Below are 17,709 nucleotides of genomic sequence, written 5' to 3'. Positions count from 1 at the left end.
TCTCCACCCCGCCCCCCCGGGAGAAGAATTTGACATTTTCTAAGCAGCAGTTCAGCCCTGATCCAACAACTACACCGATAAGAAAAATGGGCTGAACCTCTGAACAGGAAGCTTTCAGTTTAAAGGAACATTTACTCAGGATATAGCCTCAACTGCGTTTTACCCATCCACATCGAACAGGCCGGTGTTGCAACTCCATTATTCAGCAAAGCCATTGCCACAAATGAGGTCTTAAAATAATATTGGAAGACAGCACTGAAAAATTAACAGCGCAACAGTTTGTCAATGACCTTGGGTGGGATTCCCATAAAAGTGAACAAAGGATGGGAATTCCAGAGCAACATGGGTGTTATGTACTGAAGTTCTCACCCTGGGCCAGCAGGGGGATACTGTAGATTGTTTTCACTCAGGTGCACATATGCAAATAAGGGACTGAAAGTGACATTCAGTGATTGGATAGTTACAGAAAATGGTTACTGTTGCTTTCTAGTGGAGCTCTATATAAGCAGGCTGGCTGAACCCTTTAGTTCAGTTCTGTTCTGGCCTGTGAATAAACAAGAGCTGTTTGAAGAATCGCTGTGTTGTCTGATATGTTCACCCACAACTTAACAATTACCTGAAGTAAGGCTGCCATATGTCAGGGTTTCCCCAGACGTTACCAGGATTTCAAAGGTGGAATTGATGTCTGGCGGGGCAGGGTGGGGCGGGGCGGATTTCTGAAAGGCGGTGCTTTGCCTTGGATCCTAGGCAAGTCAATCGAAAAATCAATTGTACTTTTTGAAATATGGCAACCCTACCTGAAGTACCATGGCATTCTCCTGGCATCACCCAACCTGACCACCTAGTAACATGCATGCAACACACATACAGCCATTTCCTATTGCTAACCGCAGGCAATGGTGAAAGGACTCACTTTAGGAGCTTCCAGCACTTCTGTTTCTAGGGATACAAATAGCAAAGTTATGGCATAGACAGGTATGTTCAGGGACACGGCTTTCTTATTCTATAGCACTGGATCCTCAAGACAAAGCATTTCCCCAACTTCAGCTGAAAAATGTTTTGCAGTCTTCATCCCCCTCCCCACTGCAGTAGGGAAACACATTTGTTGCTGTGTAAACAAGTTATGTATGACTACAGTCCCATAGTGGTTACAACCATGCAATGTAAATCCATCATCAAGGCAACACAAGCCTAATGGCTTACAATCCTCTCTCATTTCCGGTATGGTATTGGTTTCATATTTCACTATTTTGCATAGCTTAAGAGTGTTGGATTATAGGGTTGCCCACTAGAAGCAGCCAAATGATTTGTTGTTTTTAATTAAATCCTCTTACGTTTATCATTACTTTATTTTAATCTGGAATATTGTCGTGTTTGAGAAATGATGGATTTGACTTCATAAAGGAACAAGTGAAGGCCTCTTTAATATTAAAATTGAATCAGCTGGAGTGTTCAAACATTAGTGGCACCCGGAATGAGATAAAAACATCAAAGTGCTATCAAATTAATACCCCCCCCCAAACTTGTGATGGAAATAGAGATCCCCTTATACCTAAGCTATTTAAAACCTTTTATGGTGGTTCCCTTTTGGGAAATGAAATACAGTATTACTAATGGCATGAAGCAGAAAAGACAATCCCTTACTTCTATCATACTAAACCTTCTTGCTGTATTGAATGTCATGTAGGCATAAATAACTATTAAAGCTATTCTATATTGCTTCACACACGCTAATTGTTTGCACCTATTTTTACTACTACAGTGGTACCTCGGGTTACATACGCTTCAGGTTACAGACTCTGCTAACCCAGAAATAGTACCTCGGGTTAAGAACTTTGCTTCAGGATGAGAACAGAAATCGTGCTCCAGCGGCGCAGCAGCAGCAGGAGGCCCCATTAGCTAAAGTGGTGCTTCAGGTTAAGAACAGTTTCAGGTTAAAAATGGACCTCTGGAATGAATTAAGCACTTAACCCGAGGTACCACTGTATGTACAAAACTGTATGTATAGTAGGGGGTGTGAACAGCCCCCCAAATCCACCTTGTATCAGTATCTGCACATTAAGAGAAGAATTCCAATCACAATAATGAAGGGTCTAAAGATGGCTAGAACTTTCCCCCCTTTTGGACAAAGTGGATGGAATTTATGGGCACAGCAGCTACTCCAGATTGGATAAAACCTCCTGCCAAAATGTAAGCAGATACAACCAGGGGTTTTCATTCAGAGCACGTTTGAAGTTTGATTCTTTAAAAAAAGCAAAGGAAAAGGCTATAACTTTCTGATTTTCTTATGGAATTTGATACAATTTGCAGGCATTGTCACCCCTTCATAGAAGACGAAGCCTCTCATATTTCACACTGACATCTAATCCTCTGTTAAAGCCATCCAGGTTTTGGCCCATAATTACACCCTCTGAGCATGAATTCCATTGTTGAACTATGAGCTATATCGCTTGAATGCCAGTTATTGGGAATCATAAGTGGCGAGAGTGTTGTTCTGCTCAGCTCCTGCCTGGGGGCTTCCCATAGGTCACTGCGAGAACAGGATACTGGGCTAGATGAATCTTTGGTCTTAACCCACAAGGATCTTCTTCTGTTCTTAGACCAGGCATAGGCAAACTTGGCCCTCCAGATGTTTTGGGGACTACAACTCCCATCATCCCTAGCTAACAGGACCAGTGGTCAGGGATGATGGGAATTGTAGTCCCGAAATATATGGAGGGCCGAGTTTGCCTATGCCTGTCTTAGACTCACTGGGCAACAATTTTGTACTTTTTGAATGTTGTCTAGATTTCTACAACTGATTTAGGGTATTTTTGCACTGCTGAATCAGGAAATGGCATCCATTTCTCTCCATCAGGTCAGGTTTACTGTAAACTGAATGGTGGGCATTGATAAAGGTAAGTACACGTAAATTGCATGTTGCTTCACCATTTTTCAAACTTCATGGCTTGAACTTTCGTTTCTTGGAACTCCTGGAATGCTCAGCGGCAGGGAGGTCTCTCTTCAGAGTCCAACAGTAGTCAGCCATCATGACTGCGTCCCAGCGACCCTGATACCTGGTCTCCATCTCTTTCATGTCCTGATGGAATCTCTCCCCCTGCTCGTCACTCATTGAACCCAGGTTCTCAGGAAACCGGTCCATATGTGAAAATAGGTAGTGCATCTTGACGCTCATGTTGCAGCCCAGGTTTCTGAAAGCAGTCAGCATGTTGTTGACAAGTTCTGTGTAGTTGCTGGCCTTATTGTTGCCAAGAAAGTTCTTCACTACCAGAACAAATGCCTTCCACGCATACAGTTCCACTTCGTTCATTGACTTTCCGAACTCTGGATCTCTGATGAGCTGACGGATCTGAGGACCGTCAAAGATGCCAGCTTTCAACTTCTGAAAGTCTGATGGTCTTCTGATGGTCAATCCTGGAAAAGCCTGGCACAAGTAAGTGAAGCAGTCACCATCCTTGTCCAGAGCCTTGGTGAACTGCTTGATTAAGCCGAGCTTGATGTGCAGCGGTGGGAAGAGTACTCTGTCTCTGTCCACCAGAGGGTCATTGATGACGTTCCATTCTTTGCAAGGCACCAATTCTCCCTGCACAGGCCAGTCCTTCTTCATGTAATGCTGAGCACGGTCCCTACTATCCCACATGCACAGACAACATGGGTACTTGGTGAAGCCAGACTGCTGTCCCAACAAAAAGTTCACCATCTTCAGGTCAACACAAATAAACCACTTATGCTGATCATAACCAATTTTCTCCAGCACATACTTCACCGCTTCATAGTTCTCCTTCAGTGTACTCAAGTGAGCCAGGGGTATAGAAGCAAACTGGTTGCCATTGTGTAGCACAACACATTTCAGTGATCGCTTGCTGCTGTCAATGAACAGTCTCCAATCTTTGGGTTCATACTGTGGCACTCCAAGCTTGAGCAGAAGCTGTGCAATATCTTCTCTTCTCTTCCTTCTCTTCTGAGAAAAAATGGAGGTACTCTTGATGCCTGTTGTGGAAGAAGCTGATGTGGGCACTGTCAGAGAGGAGGTTTTTTTCCTTCAATCTGGATGCCAACAGTTCGGCAAAGTCCTTTGACAAGCTGAGGTCACGAACTAAATAATTCAACTCCTTTTGGGAAAATGGATGTGGAGAATCATCTTCAAGAACCACTTCTTCTTCATGTCCTTCAACACTGGAGGCATCTTCGTCACTAATGTCAGGAAGTTCTCCGAAGATAGGCACTGGAATTTCATCACAATGAGCTACAGGACGATGTACTGATTGAAGATCAGGATACTTGAGGCTGCTCCGGTTCTTTCTGTTGATCCCAGCCACACCAATTTATGGAAGTTTTCGAGGTTTTATGACTTCAAACTAATCCCTTTTCGACATAATCACCCAGAACTATCGGACCTGAATACTTCTTGTCATTAAAATAATCATTTCCAATCAAAACAATTATTTGACGGCATTTTACCCCCACTAACTTTCTTCTAAAATGCTCCACACAAGCGTACATGTGAACAAAAACGTAAAAAAAGACATGTGGCCATAGTTAAAAAAACTTGACCTGATTGAGCAAAACCAATGTGATTTTTGGATTCAGCGCATCAGATTGTCCTAAATCAACTGAAAAAAATGCAGACAACAAATTTGTTGTTGACCAGTGTATTGTTGCATGCAAGAATCTATGGGTTGGACAATGGCATTAGAAAATGAACAGAACATGACACCTCCACATTTTTAAAAACCCATGTTCAGGGAGAAATCATAAAAGAACTGAACTTCTTTCTTCTCCATTCCTGCCCTCTTGAGCATTGGGTGTTACCAAAAGTAAGTCAACTTGCTTTTAGTTTGAAGGGGAGAGGAGGAGGAAAAGTAATATGATTTTTGAAGAGCTAAAGTCACCAGGAAGCTTAGGAAGCCCCCGATGTACATCAGGATGCCTTGTTAATCTGACTTGGAAATGTGAGTACCTTCCCCAAAACTCCCCGAATCACATCATAATTCAGGGTATACAAAGAGCCAATGTGTAAAATCTTAGGTATGCGCTATTACTTGAGATGCATAGTGATGTTTTCCCACATGCACATGTGTCAGGAGGATGCCCTAATTAGTGATGACTTCCTGACATGTGATACCCATTGGAATAGTCAGCTATGTATGTGGATTCATCCTACATGTGGTTTTCTGCAAGGAAGTGACATCCATAAATGAATCAGCCCAAAATTTCAATTGCTACCCAAAATTGATGTTTTGTGGGCAGCTGGAATACAGGGACCAGCACAAGCGATAAAAGCAATGCAATCAAACTCAAATGTTGTGATCCGCCATTGGTGACAATGAAGCTTGATATGTGGAATCTCACACAAAGTTTTTAAACACACGACATGAAGAGGAAAAGGATTGGAGCTGCCGTTGCACAATGGGCAGAATTCTTTTAAGTGGTTTCTGTTTGTGAATGGCTTCCTTCATAGGAGAAAATTTAGCAGGCTAACATTGAAATTCTGGACACATTTCAGTAATTTACACCCAGACACTGTTCCCAACTGCCGTCTTCTGGTTATGTCCAGGAAATTCCTGGCATATGGTAGCCCTAATTTAAGGTAGCTAGATCCAGTTCCTGTTCGATCTGATTTTAATCTTTCAGGTATATTGAATAGCTCATTCATTATCTTGGAGGGTGGTGGAGAACGATTCCCTGATGCAAAAAGGAAGGCAACGCAGTTCAATTTAATCTCTTTTGTTAATTAATCACACTGATGTCGTTCGATGAAAAACTGCAGGGCAAAAATATGAGCAGACACTCTCTGCAGGTGCATGAAAGGTAGTAACAAAGTCTCTAGCTCTTTTGTTGCCAGAGCAGCATCTTCTTCCACCATCTACTTCAGGTGACGGACATGTCCCACACTTCCACATAGCCTTTTCTTCAACAAAGTAGCTAATTGCAATACCGTTTTATATTATTTCCCTTTGGTAGAGAGATAGCAGAAACCAGTGGAAGCTGGAAAATATTTATCTGGGTTGTAGTTATACTTTTGTAATGATCTCAGAATTGTTAGGCATTTTGCAGCGCACTGCAGTTTCAAAAGATCTGTGTTTTGCTGTCTCCAAATTCCAGATCTTCACAGTCTGAAAAGGTTAATGGGATCTTTGCAAGATCAAGTGTTTATGCACTAGTGAATTAACCTTTGCGTTGCAACTGCTCCCCCCCCCATCTCTCAAGTGTAAATTATGTCCAATAGCAGATGCAATATTGCAATACCGTGACGCCCACATGTCCTTTATAAAGTAAAGATTCCTACTATCTTACCTATTAGCTTGCACTCAGGAAACTGCACATTGGTCTCCTGTTTACTTCTGCTGCGACAACGAAATTTCGGATTAGAGTAGCCACCTTTGACTCTAAGGGTTCCATAGATGTCAGTCTTCAAATAAACAAACTTTCAAGAGGGGAGGATGCAGAAAGACGATTTGGAATCAGGACTCAGAAATGAAGTTGTGGAAAGGAATGAAGGATTGGTTAAGGCAGAGAAGTCCTCCCTCCACTCTCCTAGAGATTTGGGGAAGGTGGGCATGGATGAGAACCATAAAGGAACTGTATGAGCATAAGTTATGGAGTAGCAATGAGGTGGATCAGGGATGGGAAAGCCCTTTGCAGAAAATCCTTTTATTTCCCCCCCAGCTGTTTCCCTACAACCCCAACTACAGCTTTGTATACTCCACGCACAGCATGCAGACTGCAAATTGATGACCATCGCTGCCTCCTGTGGGAGCAAGTTATCTTGTTTAACCATGTGCTTTTATTGGTCCTGAATCTTCCAACATTGAGTGTCTCTGGATCTGCACAAGAACTATTGCTCTGCAGCTCCTGAATGTTCTGGGTGAAAAACAGGCATGTGGGAACTGAAACTCTGGGTAAGAATATCTTTTCACTCAGAATAGATATATTCAGCATATTTCAGCAGCGAATTCCAACCCATCCATATGTTTTAAGTAAGCATCTTCTGTTGCAGGCATGAGGTCTCTGGGTTGTTTTGTTTTGTTTTGTTTTGTTTTTTTGGGAGGGGTGGCTTTCCCCCATAATTAGGCCTTTGATGTTAGGTTGCCATGGTAACTGCTCCACAAGACAACGGGGGGGTGGGGGGAATCTCTCCCAACAAGAACTTATGGAAAACAAAGGCTTGAAGATTCTGTTTCATCTCATAGAACTCAGCTTTTTGTGTTTTTTTGTGCTTTTTGTTTTAAAGAAACGTTAAGTTCTTTATGCTCTTTGTGGAGCAAGGGGTAGGAGAACATGCAGGCTTCCATGTTCATTCACACTGCTATTTCTTTTATTTAGGGATTTTGTATTCTAAATTAAAAACTGCAGGCATTAAAATTTCATGATTCACTTCGCGGAAAAGTGGAATAATTAAAAGCCTGAATGATCAATGCAGCAAGAGGCCACAGAGACCTGAACGAGAAGGCAGTGAGGGAAAATATGTTTGCCTCTTCAACCAGTTGGGATCTTCTCTTAGGAGGCCTGGTAAAATCTGGCATCCGAAAACACTTACAATGCAGTTCCATGAAGCTATTTTGAATTTCATATGCTGGAATCAGGGTGGGGATCTCAGTTCACAAAACATCAAAAACTTGTGTGAGCAGACTTGTGAGATGGACTTTGCTTCTTCTTTTTGCTAAAACCCCAATGTCTACCACCAGGAGCCAGTTGCAAAACAGTTAACTTGGGGGTGGAGCAAGATGATGATGATGATGATTTCTCTACCTAGTGAGTTCATGGCTGATGCTGAAGCCTTCCTACACCATACTCCAAGACTGCGATGCTAACCCCACTTACTTGGGAATAAGCCCCACTGAATTCAACAAGAATGATTTCTGTATACATGGTTAGGCTCACATTGTTAGTCACCATGCTGAACCAGCTCTCTAATGTCATTCCAAACCAATTTCCCTGCACAACCGCTTCATTTGCAGATGCTTTTTTGCATATCATATTTGCAGCTTGATATTTATATATCCTTCTACTTTCAAAAGAACATTTGAGGCTGAGCTATGCTTCTATAGGCTGAGGAAATCCTGCTGGTGTTAACCATTCCCGATGACAGCATTTTTTACAACTTCCATTGGGGTCCTGAAACGCCATCTCCCAAACGTCCCAACCGAGTATATTACATATTGCAACTGCAGAGGTAGTGGACTATGATTGGCTGAGCTGTTGTGATGGCACGGAATGCTCAGCTGCTCATGGAACTAAATAGCCTGCAGTCCAATTTCTGTGAGGGAGGGGGAAGATGTCGACATGAATGACCCCTTAATCATAGTATATATAGAGTGGGTCATAAGTATGAGTAAATTATCTTATAACGTGAGTGGTTTACTTTCAGGATTTATGGTTGTTGTTTTTTAAATCAATCTGAAACCAGCAATCCCTTTGAATGACGGTAATGAAAGCTGGTTATTCATTAGGATTCTATAGGTCATGTCTGCTTTCTTGCATAATTGCAAAAGTGATGTACATGCAGTGGGAAAAACAGTTTGAACAGAGCCCTAAGCCACTTTTTTCATGCAAAATTTATCACTGACACTTGCTGTGTAATTGCTGTGGGCAGTGCACTACGTAACGGAAAGGTCTGGAACTATACCTGGAATATATTGATGGAGTTTATGAGCAAGTTATTTATGCCTCGCTTAAGGGAAACGTAACTGATAGAACTATTTCCGATGCTTGAATAGGCAAGTGTCCCATTAAGCAGGTTACAATGACCCATAGAAGATGAATTCACTGACATCTTAGCAATGGCCCTCAGCACTTTTCTGAGATAATTCTTCATTTGGAGGCACCAGAAGGCCAAACCACACAATGTGGGAGGTCTGTGATGGGAACTTCTGAATATATATATATCTATATATATATGGGACGCAGGTGGCGCTGTGGGTAAGGTTGGCGGTTCGAGTCCCCGCAGCGGGGTGCGCTCCTGTTGCTCGGTCCCAGCGCCTGCCAACCTAGCAGTTCGAAAGCACCCCCGGGTGCAAGTAGATAAATAGGGACCGCTTACTAGCGGGAAGGTAAACGGCGTCCCGTGTGCTGCGCTGGCTCGCCAGATGCAGTTTGTCACGCTGGCCACGTGACCCGGAAGTGTCTGCGGACAGCGCTGGCTCCCGGCCTATAGAGTGAGATGAGCACACAACCCTAGAGTCTGTCAAGACTGGCCCGTATGGGCAGGGGTACCTTTACCTTTACTTTTTATATATCTAAAGGTAAAGGTAAAGGGACCCCTGACCATTAGGTCCAGTCGTGGACGACTCTGGGGTCGCGGCACTCATCTTGTTTTATTGGCCGAGGGAGCCAGCGTACAGCTTCCAGGTCATGTGGCCAGCATGACTAAGCCGCTTCTGGCGAACCAGAGCAGCGCACGGAAACGGCGTTTACCTTCTCGCCAGAGTGGTATCTATTTATCTACTTGCACTTTGACGTGCTTTCGAACTGCTAGGTTGGCAGGAGCAGAGACCAAGCAATGGGAGCTCACCCCATTGCATGGATTCGAACCGCCGACCTTCTGATTGGCAAGCCCTAGGCTCTGTGGCTTAGAGCACAGTGCCACTCGCATCACTATATGTATATATATATATATAAAACAAAGGCAGGACATAGAATCATAGAATTGTACCACAAAGGACCACAAGCGTCATCTAGCCCAACCCCCTGCAATGCAGGAATATTTTATCCAACATGGGACTTGAACCTATGACCCTGATATTAAGAGTCTCATGGTCTACCAACTGAGCTATGTTGCAGCTGAGGTTCCTTCCCCCTGATGCTTACCTGATCTAAAATGCTCATCCAGCATTTCTACTAGATAGATTGAGTTTATTTCTATGGCACCTTTCTGCGGTAATCTAGCTGCCCAAAGTCAAAATATAAAGATATAAAACTGCAGGACAGGGGGAGAGAAATCAGCTTCTGAAGCTTATGTATACAGTGGTACCTCAGGTTACAGACGCTTCAGGTTAGAGACTCCGCTAACCCAGAAATAGTACCTCGGGTTAAGAACTTTACTTCAGGTTGAGAACAGAAATCGTGCAGCGGCAGCGGGAAGCCCCACTAGCTAAAGTGGTACCTCAGGTTAAGAATAGTTTCAGGTTAAGAACGGACCTCCAAAACGAATTAAGTTCTTAACCCGAGGTACCACTCTAGGTTAATATGGGACAAACAGAAAACAATCTAGACTTAAAAACCATAAACAAAGTGAAAAAGAAAGTTAATGGATTACAATTCTCAGAACCGTTTAAAAATCAATCCCTCTTCCTAGGGAACTCTGGGAATTGTAGCTCTGTGATGGGAATAGGAAGAACTTTCTGACAGTAAGTGCTGATGGATAGTGGAACAGACTCCCTCAGGAGATTGTGGACTTTCCTTTGTTGGAGGTTTTTAAGCAGAAGTTTGGTGACCATCTCTCATGATGGATGCTTTAGTTGAGATTCCTGCATTGCAGGGGTGTGTGTGTGTGTGGACTGGATGACCCTTGAGGTCCCATCCAACTCTATGATTCCATGATTCTTAGGAACACAGCATTCTAAACACCCTTAACAAGCTACCATTCCCAGACCCCCCTCTCTCGCTCTATCTCTTCTTCTACTTGTTGTCCAATACCAGAATCCACTGAGAACTCCTGTGGTCAGTACAAAGACAACTAGCAAGGAGAGACTGGGACAGCTTTCTCATGGGGAGGATGGAGAACCTGGCTGGGAACTTGATGGGACTTTGTGGGTGTCATGGTACTCATGGGCACCAATTGATGACCAGGGACCTGACTGGATATAAGGCAGAGTCTTAGATACCAAGCACAAGGCTTCAGGATTAATCCTCAGCATTGCCAGTTGAAAGGATGACAGATAGAAGGGTCTAATATGTGGGGCAAGAGAGAGAGGTAAACTGAAGGAAGACCATCTCCCCACTTTGGGCCTTTTCTTGGGAGCAGAAGTGAGATTGAAACCCAGGTATTTGCGGCTCACCTGAGCTCACATGCTGAACCCCTACACTTCACGGAGGTCCTTTCTTCTAAAAATACACATTGAAATATCCTAAAGTACCTTACTAGACCTACCATGGATATTTCAGCTAAAAGAGAGCTTTCTCAACCCTGAGGATCCTTAGATTTTATTGGGGGCAGCTGAATTCTCAGTGATAAAAACCAGTCATGACTTTTTGGGATAGTTAAGTAGGTGAGACACTGACAGACAGCATTGAGGGAGGGAATGGTTACTAACTCAAGCAGGCAGGTTTCCCTTCTGTGTCTCCAACTGTCCCTGCCTCAACTTTTCCTGAACTTCCTTCCCTAGGTTTCTTTTCTCCCCCTGCCCCTCCAGCCCACAAATAGCTGCCTTTTCCCACTCAGCCGCCATGTCCTTTTGTGACATCACAGGCAGTCTGTGGCCAGTGGCAACAGCTGGGGAAGCATCATCACAGCCTCCCCAGGCCTGACAATTTTGTGAGAGCACCTCAGCCAGTGATTGGTTTATTTTTTATTTGTTTCTACCCAGCACACCTTGCATGCACAATAATACCAACTCACCATTATTTGTTTTGAAGAAAAGGCCAAAGAAAACCCTACATGTAGAGGTATTGAGAAATACATCTAATTAAAAAAATATAAGCTGACTTGCCTAAGCCCTGCAGTTCTCTTCGCTGGGTGGTTCTGAGAGAACCTCACCAGCTTCAGACATCCCTGGAGGAAGGCTACCATATAGGAGCAGCATCCAGGCTCTTCCTCCAGCATCGCCCTGGTGATTTCACCCGCTAACGTCAGTCATCCTGCCAAACTTCCATGGGCTTCGTCTATTCATGAATATCCATCTTTCATACATCACATTCCTGCATATACACACACCATTTCACCTTGGCCACGTTTGAAACCTTCCACTTGCTTATCTAAACATATGCCAGCTGAGATCCACAAAGAACTCCAGGGGACACACCCATTCTCCGTTCACTCACATTTGTGCCCCAGCTTTCAATCCGCACAAATCCATCAGCTTCAGTCAACCAGCTTCCGAAAACTGAACTTCAACCAACTTCCGAAAACTGAACTTCAACCAGCCTGTATTCACAAACATCAGCCTGCTATAGTCTTGTGGCATTCAGGAGCTTCTGAATGTGAACTTCACTGGCTTCCACCCATCAACATCTGCCAGCTTCCGTTACCCCCATCACAAGACATCAGCCAAACTTCTGGCCATGGGTATCAGCAACATTCGAGTCACAACCCCGCTCCGCAAACGAACTTGCCTTATTTTTGCTCCATGGCATCCTGGCGCTGAACGATTATTTCCTTCCGTCCACTTTCTCCAAGCAAGGGAGGGCTTTCGCCATCTTTGGTAGTACGGTGCCCTGAGCAAGCCCAAAACTTGGTGCTCCCAAATGAATCTTCTCAATGATGGATGTTCTCAAGCTTGAACCCCCTTGGCTTAGTGCCCTGTGTAGGGGAACCACCCACACTGCCCTAAATCTGGAGCTGCTCCCAGTGGAGGCACTGCTGAACATCACAGTCATTGCCAGCTGTGCCCTGCTGGGGAACAGAAAGAGGCTTTCTCCTTGGCCTACTTTGATAGCCAATCAGCTGCCAAGTGCTTTTGTGACATCACAAGCTGTCTGCAGCCAATGGCAACAGCTGGGGAGGCACCATCTTCATCTCATCTGACCTCACAATTGTGGGTGCACCTCAGCAGTGATTGAATAGGTTCTTGTTTATTATGAAATCTAAATGTATATCTATCATCTATCTATCTATCATCTATCTATCTATCTATCTATCTATCTATCTATCTATCTATCTATCTATCTATCATCATCTGTCTATCATCTAATCATCTCTCTCTCTCTCTCTCTCTCTCTCTCTCTCTCTCTCTCTCTCTCCCACTCTGCATCTGTATTTATAATAGGCAGGGGGACATCATAAAACTGGTGTAGGGCACATATTTTAGTGCAAGGGCCACATTTCCTTGTAGGGAATGTTCTGGGGGCCATCTGCCAGTGTTGGGTAGGGTCAGAAGCACAGGGAAGTGGAGCAGCGATCATGGCTTTTATTGTTGTACCATGGATTCCGTTCCAGCTGTGCAAAAAACAGGTTTCTATATATCCCCCCACAATCTCTCAGTCCAGGTAACCACAGCTCAAAGAAACTTTCCAAACTGGCAAAAGTATTCAGGGAGAGTGCAGAGCAAAGCTGGTGAGGGACATGGCAGGGGGAACAGCCGAAGAACCAGACAGAGTGGCCTGGAGGGCTGCATTTGGCCTACAGGTTAGAGGCTCCCCACACCTGTCATAAAATAAATGATAGCTGTAGCTTGTTTATGGTGCTGAGAGTCGTTGGGAGACCCCCTTTCCCCCTCACAGAGCTACATTTCCCAAAGTCCCTTGGGAAGAGGGATTGATTGCTAAACCACTCAGGGAATTGTAGCTCTGGGATAAGAAAAAGGGTCTCCAATCAACTCTTAAGCACCCTTAATAAACTACACTTCCCAGAATTCTTGTGGCAGCTGGGGGGATGGTACGACCACAACTGTTTCAAATGAGATAATCCTGCTTTAAATATATGGTGTGGGTGTGACCTAGGTTGGAAGGGCAAGGTTCTGTAAAGGGAATGTTCCAAGAAGTGTTTTTGAGCAACTTTTCTTATTAGAATGCCTTCAAATCACCCGTTTATCTCCTTTTATCACAAGTACAGCTTAGTGTGTGGTTATCTGACTCTGCTATGACTTAGAGAGGGGGGGGAGAGAACTAAATTCCCCAAACATCATTAAAGAGAACCATTTTCTCTTTGATCAGCAAACCATAGAAACCTGCTGACTCCTTTCAGGCATTAAAGCTCTTTTAATTAACTTACTTCTAGCTTTTCTATTATACAAAATTAAACCCCTAAAATGTATGCTAAATGATATCAAGCATAGCTCACTTCAATCCACCGAAGGGCTGAGGTCAGGAATGTGGCCAGGGCTCAAACTGCACCTTAGCAGCTAGTCACTTCTCAAGTGGGACTAGAAATATTCATGACAGCCCGTCAAGGTGTCCAGGTTGTGAGTTAGAGCATATAAAGGTAAAGGTACCCCTGACCATTAAGTCCAGTCGTGGACGACTCTGGGGTTGTGCGCTCATCTCACTCTATAGGCCGAGGGAGCCGACGTTTGTCCAAGACAGCTTCCGGGTCATGTGGCCAGCATGACGAAGCCACTTCTGGTGAACCAGAGCAGCACACGGAAACGCCGTTTATTCTCCCACTGGAGCGGTACCTATTTATCTACTTGCACTTTGACGTGCTTTCGAACTGCTAGGTGGGCAGGAGCTGGGACTGAACAACGGGAGCTCACCCCATCGCGGGGATTCGAACCGCTGACCTTCCGATCGGCAAGCCCAAGGCTCTGTGGTTTAGACCACAGCGCCACCCGTGTCCCTGAGTCAGAGCATCCTTCTGCTTAAATAGAAGAGGAGGAAGGTACAGCATCTTCCACCTGGCTTCCCCCCAATTGAGGTGGGGCCCTTTGGCTTTCTGGTTGTTACTAACTACGACTCCCATCAGTCCCCACAAGCATGGCCAATGACCAGAGATGATGGGATTCATAGTTCATTAAGATCTGGAGAGCCAGAGGTTCCCCACCTCTGAGCTTGAGTCCTGCTCTCCACAACAGGGAAGGGAAACAGCTGTCTCCCAATCTCCTAATTTACAGGGCAATCCCAACTGTGTTTACCCAGGGGTAAGACCTACTGAATTCAATGGCGCTTACTCCCAGGGAAGTAGGGTTGAGCATTGTCAGGTCAGTGAGTTGTTTACAGAAACTCAGTGGCAAGTGAGACTTGACATGATTATAGTTGAGCAAAATGACACATCTAGCACAGCTTCCTGTTCTCACAGTGGCCAACCTGTGGGAAACCCACATGCCAGATTTCAGCAGAAGAGCCCTCTCTCCTCCTAGGTTTCCTGGCAGCTGGTATTCAGAAGAATTACTGCCTCCACTCTCTCCCTCTCTTCTGGGTCTATGCCCATAAGACAGAACAAAGTTATTTTAAGCCTCACAGATCCACCTTGGCTTTTCTGTTGCAACACCCCTCACCGTGAGATGGGTGAGCTCAATACGCATCTGGTTTCTTTTCAGTGAAAGATGTATAGCTTCCTCCTTTGAATGTCACACCAAAAGTGCAGATAGCAGATGCGCCAGCCACCGACACATCTAGTTTCAGGGTTTGAGCTTCATGTTCCAAGCCATGCTTTAACAATACTGAACTGGAACATCAACAGGTGCTGGCTTCCAGCATTAAAAGCATGATCAAAACTGGCCTGCGCAAACAGCCCATGCACACCCCTAAACTTGTGCAGGTTCCTTTTTCGGAAGTCACATCGCCAAACTTTCCTGAGTTCCAAAAGCTGTTTAGGATTTTGATGTGAAAGCAGTCCCCCAGAGAAAGTACTTCTGGCACATGTGCGCAGTATTTTCCCCCTGGGTTTGTAGCAGTCACTTTGAAATGAAGGTCTCTCTTTCAGATCCCACAGAGAAATAAGGGAAGCACTGCAGCTCATTGGTAATGTGCACATTCTGCATGAGGAAGGTCCCAACCCATGGCATTTCAGGAGGATAGCTGCCAGAAACCCAGAACAGTTCTTTCTGCCTGGCAGAATCGAGGGTTCAGTCTCTTTGGGGAAGTTTTCTTGAGAAACCATATTTTCTTAAGTTGCTTCCAATTTATTGAGTATTCATCCTGATTTGTTTGCAGGGAGTTTAGATGACACTGGCTATATATGTCTGGGATTTTTGTTCAACAACACTGTCCCCCCCCCAAAAAAGGTCAAAAACTTTGAGTTTCCTTAAAAAAACCCCACACCTCAACAACTTTCGTGTGATGAATTTTACTTCTGGAAAAATAGCAACCCTGGGTTAGATGACATTGCATCAAGCAAACATCACCCCAGTGCATTTTCCACTACTTTCCTGCTCACAAGAAGCCTGATTTTGAGCAGCAAGGTGGGGGCAGTGTGTTTGTTTAACAGCGGCTCCAGTTGGGGAATTTACTGGGGAGGGACAAATTAAAACACTGTAAGGGTGGTGCACACTAATTTTTAAGAGAAAATGAGAAGAATGGTGTCTGTACATTTATATCTTTGTTGTTGTTGTTTAGTCGTTTAGTTGTGTCTCATCCTCTGTCGTCTCCTTCTCCTTGTGCCCTCAATCTTTCCCAACATCAGGGTCTTTTTCAGGGAGTCTTCTCTTCTCATGAGGTGGCCAAAGTATTGGAGCCTCAGCTTCAGGATCTGTCCTTCCAGTGAGCACTCAGGGCTGATTTCCTTAAGAATGGATACATTTGATCTTCTTGCAGTCCATGGTACTCTCAAGAGTCTCCTCCAGCACCATAATTCAAAAGCATCAATTCTTTGGTGCTCAGTCTTCATTATGGTCCAGCTCTCACTTGAACCAATCAGTTGTTCCATATCCAGTTCTAACTGTATCTTCTTGTCCCACATAGAGATTTCTCAGGAGACAGTTGAGGTGATCAGGCACTCCCGTTTCTTTAAGATCTTGCCATAGTTTGCTGTGGTCGACACAGTCAAAGGCTTTTGCATAGTCAATGATTTATATCTTAGGTTCTACAAATTATAGAAGATTCCTTTTTTCCTAATGAAAGATAGGGAGTTGGGGATTAAGGTTCATCCCAGACGCACCAAGAAAGGCTTTGGGAGTGCCATGGCACCCATGGGTGCTGAGTTGGTGACCCTTTTTAACGTCATTGCAAATGCTGCAATATAATGCTCTATGGTGGCACACGAAATGGTCAGGATCACTGTACCAGATGCCTCAAAAGTCATCATAGACTGGATGCAGAAAACCCCAATAGCAACCGTCAGAATTTGCCATGACTCTTTGGGAAGTTTATCAAAGAAGACACACGAGGGAAATGCTTCTTTTCTGAAACAAAGGGACTCGTTCTTACGAAATGTGATGACAGTTATGTGGCTTATAAATCTGGACGCTCTGTCGTATGTCCAAAATGTGGCTTGTTTCAAGCCATGCTTATATGAAATAGGAGACCATAAATTAGAAGAGAATCTGAATGGGTGTTGGGCAAGGAGAATGCTTGATAGAGGCTTATGTTGAAAGAAGGGACAAAGGAGCACTTAGAATTACAGTCCACCTTGTTTAGAAACTAGAAGGGGTAGATTATAAAGATACCATGGGGTGGTCCTGTCATTAGAAACCACATAGAATGGGGTTTTCTGTGTCAATGGCAGATGTTTTGTCCAAGATACCTTAAACTGTAAGGTGAGGTCTAAGTCACAGCAGTCTGAGTGGCTGATTTTTGGAAGTTTGTCTTATATGAATTTACTGCAGTTATGGAGGGAAAGGGGGGGGGATGATTATAGGCTGTGAGTGCGCACAGTATGCCTCTCTTTTCAAACTATAAAAGGAAGATTGTTGTTTTCAAAATTAGATACCGCGGGCACCATCATTATTATTATTTCTGTGGCTTTGCTCAATTGAATGCATGACGGGACTGTCAAAATACTGCCAGTCTTTTGTGCTTGCGCAGACATTGTGTAATTATTAATAATATATTATAATCATAAAGCTGGGCTTTAGAAGAAGGCGCAACAAGCACTGCTACGCAAATGTCTCTTGAGCTGTTCTCTGGCGTCTGGAGCAAACTCAGGACATCACACTGGTATGCAGACTCGGGCAA

The sequence above is a fragment of the Podarcis erhardii genome (genome assembly GCF_964252035.2).
Source record: "Podarcis erhardii genome assembly, chromosome: 4".
Classification (NCBI taxonomy): domain Eukaryota; kingdom Metazoa; phylum Chordata; class Lepidosauria; order Squamata; family Lacertidae; genus Podarcis; species Podarcis erhardii.
Note: the sequence above shows the minus strand (reverse complement) of the source record.